The following is a 7,908-nucleotide window of genomic DNA, read 5'->3' on the forward strand; positions in this document are numbered from 1 at the left end:
ACTCGCTTCGTCTTGAGCTGGCTGAGTTCTTTTTTGCAGGTCATAAGAATTGCTCGTCATTGAGTTGACAGAACCAAGCATGGATTCAGAGGTAAAGTATTGCTCGTTCGTAAATGTCAGTGAAGTAAAAAAAAGTGTTAACCTGCGACTCAGAATGGATTCCTTGGCGGCTTGCTAGTTGCGAGGACTTGTTACATTTGCGTTCCTTTGTGCTGACTGTTCCTGCACTGAACATGTTGCTTGCTAGCATCAGCCTTTCCTTTTTCTACCGGTTGATGGTATTTTCTTTTTGATGGAAGGGCAGGATGAAGGCGTGAAGATTAGCTGTGGAATTAATTATTTGGCTTGTCTTGTGTTTCTTTTTCATGTGGCTCTTCAGTTCCCTAGTTATATCAGCCTTTGCGTGTGTGCTTTCAGTGATCTGCTTACTGAAGACTGGAGCGATCAAACTGGTTGCATTGCAGTGCGAAAATCAGATTCAGAATAGCTGCAGGGTGCCATGTACGCGTGAGCCTCTTCTGACATCCCAAGTAGCACGGAATCTAACCTCACATAGCCTTCAGAATCTAGCTGAAGGCTATGTGAGGTAAGATTGCAGGTGACCTGACGGAATGGAGAAGGTGAGGAGGCCACGGAATGGAGAACGCCACGGTGGAGTCGTTCCAGAACCTTGAGCATTGAAGGCCTTTCCTGTGGATCCCTGACGGTGCAATCGACGCCCAGCCTGAATATGGTCAACATCTCCTTCATGTATGCCCTTGTCCACAGTAATCTTGAACATTTTCAGATTGTTTGCCATCAGTTCATTGCACTTCTTCTGTGCCCAAGTTGTCAATGGACCATTCACTCCAGGTCCATTGGGCCACCCGCCTCGTGACTAGTACCAGCAGCACTACTCCGAAGCTGTATATGTCTGCCTTCTCAGTCACCTGGTTCGTCGCTCTCCCATACTCTGCAATTCATCAGTTCTTGGTTAGTACTCCCTCTGTAAAGTTTTATAAGATCTTTTAAATCACTAAAGTAGTAGTGATCTAATGTTAAAAGTTTACAGAGGGAGTACTAGCTAGTAAAAGTGCATTGATCGCCCAACGCAAGTACCTGGAGTTGCGTACCCAAAGTTACCAGGAGGCAGGTCCGTGATTGCCAATGGTTAGCCGAGCCGAACCATGTTTTCATCTGCGCATCGCCGAAACTAGCTATCACAGCCTTGAAATTCTGATCAAGCAAGATTTTTCAAGGCTGATGTTGTGGTGGACAATTGGCTTATTGCATCCATGGTGCAAGTGGCAGAGCCCTTTGGCCCCGCCGATGGCAATGTCCCTCCTCTCCGGCCAGCCTAGAGGCCAACCGGTCACCACAGGCCGGTGCAGCCCGTAGTCAAGGCTTCCGTTCACCGGATACTCGTAAACGAGCATGATTGCGTCTTCCCGCTGGATGAGGTCTACCACTTTGATGATGTCGTCGTGAGAATTGCTGGCTAACAGGAACATCTCCGAATCGTAGCGGGTTCATGCTCTGGAACTTCTTGACGACCAGAGTAGTAGGTAGACCCATGCCCGCAATGCCCTGATCGTGGAGCAGGTATAGTTGTTCGTCCTCCCATGCCCATGTCTTCCTGCTAGCCCACACCCTTCTCACATTGTTTTCAGTAAGGTTGTCAACTATGCCTTGTTCATTGTATTCAACAGGCAGGGTCGCCCACCACAGGACATCTCCTTTTCCAGAATTGCGGACTCATTCTAGATTTCAAGGGCATGTGTCAACCTGCAGGAGCATTAATTAGTTGTGTTCAATTGTACTACTACCTCCGTCTCGGTGAATAAGTCATTCGCGTAGTTCTAGGTCGACAATTTAACTATCTAAATATGTATTATATGTGACAAAAAATATATATTTAAAAACTACATTCGTTTGTCGACTTGAATGGAATACTCGCAGCAGTGAGCAGTCAACATGCCTGTTGTATTCTCTCTATGACCATTTACCCGCCAACCTATTGCAAGCCCACAACTACACGGTGCTACTCATTTGTTTGGGAGATTGCAGATGCAGCTGCAAGTCAACATGTGCTCCAAGTGCATGTCTGCAGCTCCATGTCGTTCTGTGATGTTGACAACATGTGCTTAGCTCAAGAGATGGAGACATTATAAAAGAATCATCATTTAATTATCTGTGTATGCCATGATAACATAAAAAGGACATCACATTGCTGGAGGCATGAAACCAAGTGCCAGATTATACAGTTTCATATACACTTTTATGGTTTTATTCATATATCATATGGTGTGTCGACAAAATGGCACTACTGCATGAGATGCACTAATTCTGAATATGCAAGTCTAGGACAGTACTGCTCTAGTAATAATATATGTGTCACTATGAGCTAATTTCCAGAATATTCAGTTAGCAGTTGGATGAGCACTATTTTATATCATCTCAGATTCCTATCAACATGACATCCATAGTCCTTGTTCCTATCATGATGTGATTCTTCAGATGGACACTAATATGATAAATTTTCTACCTGCACACAATTGTAACCTGCCTTTATATTAGTATAAATAAAAACAGATACTAAAATAGTTATCCAGGAAGGGTAGCTTCCTAGTTGTAATTATACCTAATTGTAGAACTCTGGAAACGATCTAGTGTGAACGACGCACCTCCTGACCTCCAGATATATTACTTTGCAGCGGGAACAATCAAATCGATCAGCATATTGGATTGGCCTGCTTGGGACGTAGCTAGTAAGTCAGCTAGCTTGGATTGGGACATAGCTAATAAGCCTCGTGAAATCAATCCAGTGGCCTGCTTGGACGTAGCTGGTAAATCAATCCCAGCCGAAAACGTCCCAAGCACCAGCAGGAATCTGCTAGTTAGTAATAAAATCGATCAGCAAAGATGGTATATGTTCCGATCTTGGAGAAGTATGGCATAATATTATTCACTTCTTTTTGTTGCCAATGAACACTAAATTGCCCACTTGCTATTAACAAAACTGAGATTACCAGGAGCAAGCCCACCTGCTCTCACGGCGCTCCTTCCGCCGCCACCACGAAGCCAAGATTGATCCACCACATCCAGGAATCCAAGGGAGAGGAGAGAAAGAGAGAACCGGTCGATGGATTCCGACCGGCCGTCCCGAACTCTGCTTCCGCGCTCGCCCAACCTCGAGCGAAGTGGGTGCGCTGAGCGGAGCGGCAGGCTTCTAGGTCCTTAGCGAGTGCGGCGGCCGGCGCGCGGCGGCGTTGGGGGCAGGTGGCCCACGGCGGCGTCGGGGGCGTGCGGCCCGCGGGGGCGTCAGGGGCGGGTGGCCGACGTTGAGGCGGGGCGGGGCAGGACGTGGCGGCGGGCTGGAGGAGGAGGCGGCGGCGGCGGGCGGCGCGCGGCGCGCGGTGAGGCAGGGCGACGCGGGAGGTGGCGGCGGACTGGAGCTCGAGATGGGATCGAGGAGGCAGGGTGTGCGGGTCGCTGGGCTGATATTTTTTATTCTTTTCTCTCCCATACCGGTTCGGGCTGACTTATGCCGAAGACTGCGGGTTGAATACAGAAAATTGTAGGGGCTTTTTCGCAAAAGTTCCGCGACGGTGAACCCGAAGACCCAATCCGTGCTTTATTATTAGGGAGAGATAAGAGAAACCAAGGAGCAAAAAAGATCGAACGTAAGAAAAACTGTAGCGAACAAACAAAATGATTTTTTTAGGGGCGAACGGACAGAATGATTGTACGTGAGAACGAGCGAAGGAGGTGTAGTAGGCCGGGGCCCAATAGGGATCGCTACTGTGCGCCAAGTCAGTTTTCTGGCACCACCAAATAGGAGCTCGCAACTAGATGAGCTCCTAAAAAAAAGTCCAGACTGGGTGATGAACTCGGAACGCCCTGTCCGCCCCGCCCGAATGGAGGCACAAATATCGGCAATATGGAGCTTTCCTTCGCATCCAGATCTAAGCATTTTCCCTTCGTTTTTGGTGGCTGGAACCCTAGCCGCCGCTAGGAGAGGCCAATCTTCTAGCGCCGTCCTCCAGCGGCTCCCCACCGCTGGCAACCTCAGCCGTCGATGGTGAGGTGGTCGTCGGATCCACACGCGTGAATCGTTTTTACTCCCTTGTAGTCTAGATTTTTTTACTCTTCATCGTCTTGGCTTCGGCGGTGACAATGATGGCACTAAATAAGGATTCTTCGGATTTTTCTCTGACGAGGCCATCGGTCTTATGGTTGGGGATGGATTTGAAAACCAGTCTGTTCAAGCAAGGATGGAGTGGCTACGACATCATCCTCGTGGTGGACCTGTGTCCTCGGGCTCCGCCGTTGCGACGGTGTTTGCTCCAGCGGCGGCGTGGAGCTCGGTAGGTAGTCCAGAAGCAGATGCAGATTGTGGTCTGCGTTGATGACATGTAGAAGACGGAACGTGTGCTGGGTTTGTGGTTCGTGGATGATAGATATGGTTTCCTGCTTCAGCGTCTTAGTCGTCGTGGGGTGCCAGATCTGAAGTTTGATGGCATGTCCTTGGTGTTGCCCCGGTATGATCCGTTCAACGGCAAGGGATTCACTTTTGGCGAGACATCTTGACGGCCCCCAAAGCTGCATATCAGCAATGGAGCCGCGTCGAGCTCGGGTGAGGAGGTGATCTGTCGTTCTTTTCTTCGATGGGTGTTGTGGTGGTGTCGGAGACAGGTGACGAGCGTTGGTGTCAAGCGGAGGAAGATGTTGAGGAGCAGGTCTTTGCCCGGGGGAAATGATGGTGGTGGACTCGGGTTCCGCACAGGGCGACGACACCAGTAAGTCACTCGACATTGCCGCAGGGGGTCAGTGTCTGGACGAGCGGTGCTGGGGAGGATGGACGGGGTCAGAATGGGAGGGCGGCAGCAACACTGGATGTGTGGAGCGACGGCTAGGTTTTAGGGGTGGGGAAGTTTAGCGGGTCGGTAGGAGGCGCGTTGTTTGGGCCAAAATAATGTCCCACAGGCCCAAAACAGAGTCCTTGACACTAAATGGATCAATCAAAGTAGAGCAGATCCAGTGATGAACTTGTTAATTTTTCAATTCTCAAAAAAACTTGTTAATTTTCACCACTTGTTTTTCTTTTTTACAGAAATTTTCACCATTCATTTCCCTCTACGCATGCTTGTGCGTATTCAAGAAAAAAAAGAATCATTTCGATGTGAATCCAATCGTGTCACTGTGGCAATAATCGCTGAAGCGTTCGGTTGTTAAAGCGAACATATGATCACCGGTGGTGGAGATCGAGAGGCGGTCTAGAGAAGAAAGCCGTAATACGGGCTAGGCGGTGCACGGGAGCTCGAAGCGGTATGTCTTGGTAGGCGTACCGGTACACCGATGACGGTAATGTAAAATACAGCTCACAATGGGTATGTTCGACGCGTTTTTGTACCAAAGAAGTTAAATATGTTTTGTAGTACCTGATATTTTTTTTTCTGCTTCTACATGACTAACCCACGCATCGTTAACCTTTTTTTTATTGTAGAAGATGTTTGTTGAGTGCAGGATACAGAGAAGAATATATGTGCATACAAGGGACTGGAGCATGCATGCATTCATGCCTATCCTTGTACGTGGTGCATGGCAAAAGCAAAAGGATTGCCTACGTACTAGAAGCATGCATTGAAGACCAGGTATAGCACAATGTGCACCTCTTTGCCTGTACGCGGCGGCCACCACGACCGGCACATACAGCTACGTACAAATACCCGTACGCTGCCTGGCAAGCGCGTGTACATACTCGAATACTCGTATAATCAACAAAAAGAATGAAATGGGTGAGGCTTCAAGACGGGCAGTGTTTGGCAATCTAATCGGTCCACCTGCCGGCCACTTGGGTAGCAAATTTTGTACCTTGTTTTGCAGGAGTGGGCGTCAAAAAGATCAGCCGAAGGATAAACATACGAAGCAAGATCAACACGTTGCCGTCCATAGATGGGCCATAGATGGGAGGAAAGGCACGGGGAGAGAGATGCCGCAAGGCCGCCGCCATTCGCCAACGCACGCATCCATCCATCAGGAGATCCATCCATTCACCAACGCACATATCCATCTATCAGGAGATCCATCCATCACGTAGCACACATCCATCCATCATCCATCTACGCGCCCAGTACTCACACCCGCACACCTTCAGCATCCAGCAATCGCATCTCATCCATCATCCATCTACGCACCCAAGATACAGGTACAGTGCAGGCAGCCACGCAGACGGGAGAAGTCCAGATCAACGCAGCCGGGCGAGAACACCGGCGCAGCCACATGGACACCAAGCTCACGTTCCCGAAGGGTGAGATTTTGATCTAATACATCTATTTCCTTCTTTCACCTTCACATCCAGCATGCATGCGCTACGCGGAGAGTACATGTCGGTCACCGGAGACAACACTCATGTGATCCCGTCGCCGCCACCGGAGATGACTGCACCAGAACGGAAAACTGCACCGACACCGTCGGAGTTTGTCTATGCCAAGCCTTTCATTTTCAGGTGTCATGTTCTTGGCCCGAGATGACTCGGGAGCTGCCGGAGCTCGCCAACAACACAGCCCAACCGCTAGACCCGATGCTTTACCATGGCGGTCTACATGTCCCTGGCGAACAGGTCATGATGCACAGGTCACAACGAACAGGTCACCGGTGCACGGGTCCATGGCGTTCCAATCGCGGTGCATAGGTTTGGTGTCTTGCTTCGTGAATGAGATGGCGAGACGGAACCGGAGCTCACGACTATGCAACCCAAAACCGTTCCCTCCTCCGAGAGGCACAACCATCGCGGCGGACAGGCCGCGGCGTACAGGCCGCGGCGTACAGGTCTCCGGTCTCCAGGTCCATGGCGTCCCGATTGCGGTGAACGGATCTAGCGTTTTGCTTCCCAGAGAAGACGACGCAGCTCGAAACTCGCCTTTCCCTTCTTGGTGTACAGATTCTCAACGGAACCCGTGTCTGCAACGACGCGGCCCACGACTGGCTGCTCCTTCATGAGGAGCACGTCCCTGACAGATAGGTTAATGGCGAACATATCATAGGCGTACAGGTTTTGCACCACATTCTTGGAGGACACGGCGGGGCGGAACCAGAGCTCGGTGACGACGCGGCCCCGGACTCGCTTCCCCCTTCATGGCGTACAAATCTTTGGTCGAACCGAAGATTGCAGCGACGATGTACAAGACCGGTCCCTGCTTCGAGAGGTGCACCTACCGTGGTGAACAGGTCCTTGGCGTACAGGTCCATGACGTCGCCGGCCTACAGGTCACCCTTTGGCGTAGCACCAGCCCAAGGCGACGCGGCCTCTACAACGCCACCTTCCACGGCCTCGTGAGGCAGCACCTTTGCCTTGGCGGACCGCCGAATACCTGGCGTCTAGCCGAGACGAGGTGCCAACCACCCCGACCACGCCCATGCGAGCGCGCCTTAGTTTTTATACTGACGCCGGTCTCTCCAAACTATTACTCCCGCAAGGCGTAGCCCCTCGAACACCCCGATGAAGCAACATGTCGTCGAGAAGTCTGAGCCGACCGCGACCCATGCTACCCCAACATCAACTACTCCAATGCCGCCAAGACCGACGAGGCACGACGGCGAGGGCGGGCGCGGCCACCGCTAAGGCCACGCCACTTGCGGCGCGTGTACCGACGAGGACACGGGCTCTGCCGCTGCCCACACACACATCACCATCATCATGCATGGAGGACGCTAAGCGAAGACGATGAAGACGACCACACGGCTTAATCGGAGGTATCCCGCGGAGCAACCTGCGGGAGTAATTAACCGGGAGCTTTCCGAGGCCCCGGGAACCAGGAGACCGCAATCGCCACAGTTAGGCTGGCCACGCTAGTAGGCCATGAAGCGCATTTTTTGTTTATTCTCCAAGGAGATTAATGAAATACTCGTTTCCCACATCCTTTTCTT

General features: G+C 51.0%; 1 pseudogene; it reads right to left on the reverse strand.

Annotated features, from left to right (window-relative positions):
• Positions 1–577: 577 nt before the first annotated feature.
• LOC123084571 (receptor-like protein kinase 7) lies at positions 578–6,831 on the reverse strand (annotated as a pseudogene).
• Positions 6,832–7,908: the final 1,077 nt, after the last annotated feature.

Source organism: Triticum aestivum, chromosome 4A (assembly GCF_018294505.1).
Source record: "Triticum aestivum cultivar Chinese Spring chromosome 4A, IWGSC CS RefSeq v2.1, whole genome shotgun sequence".
Lineage (NCBI taxonomy): Eukaryota > Viridiplantae > Streptophyta > Magnoliopsida > Poales > Poaceae > Triticum > Triticum aestivum.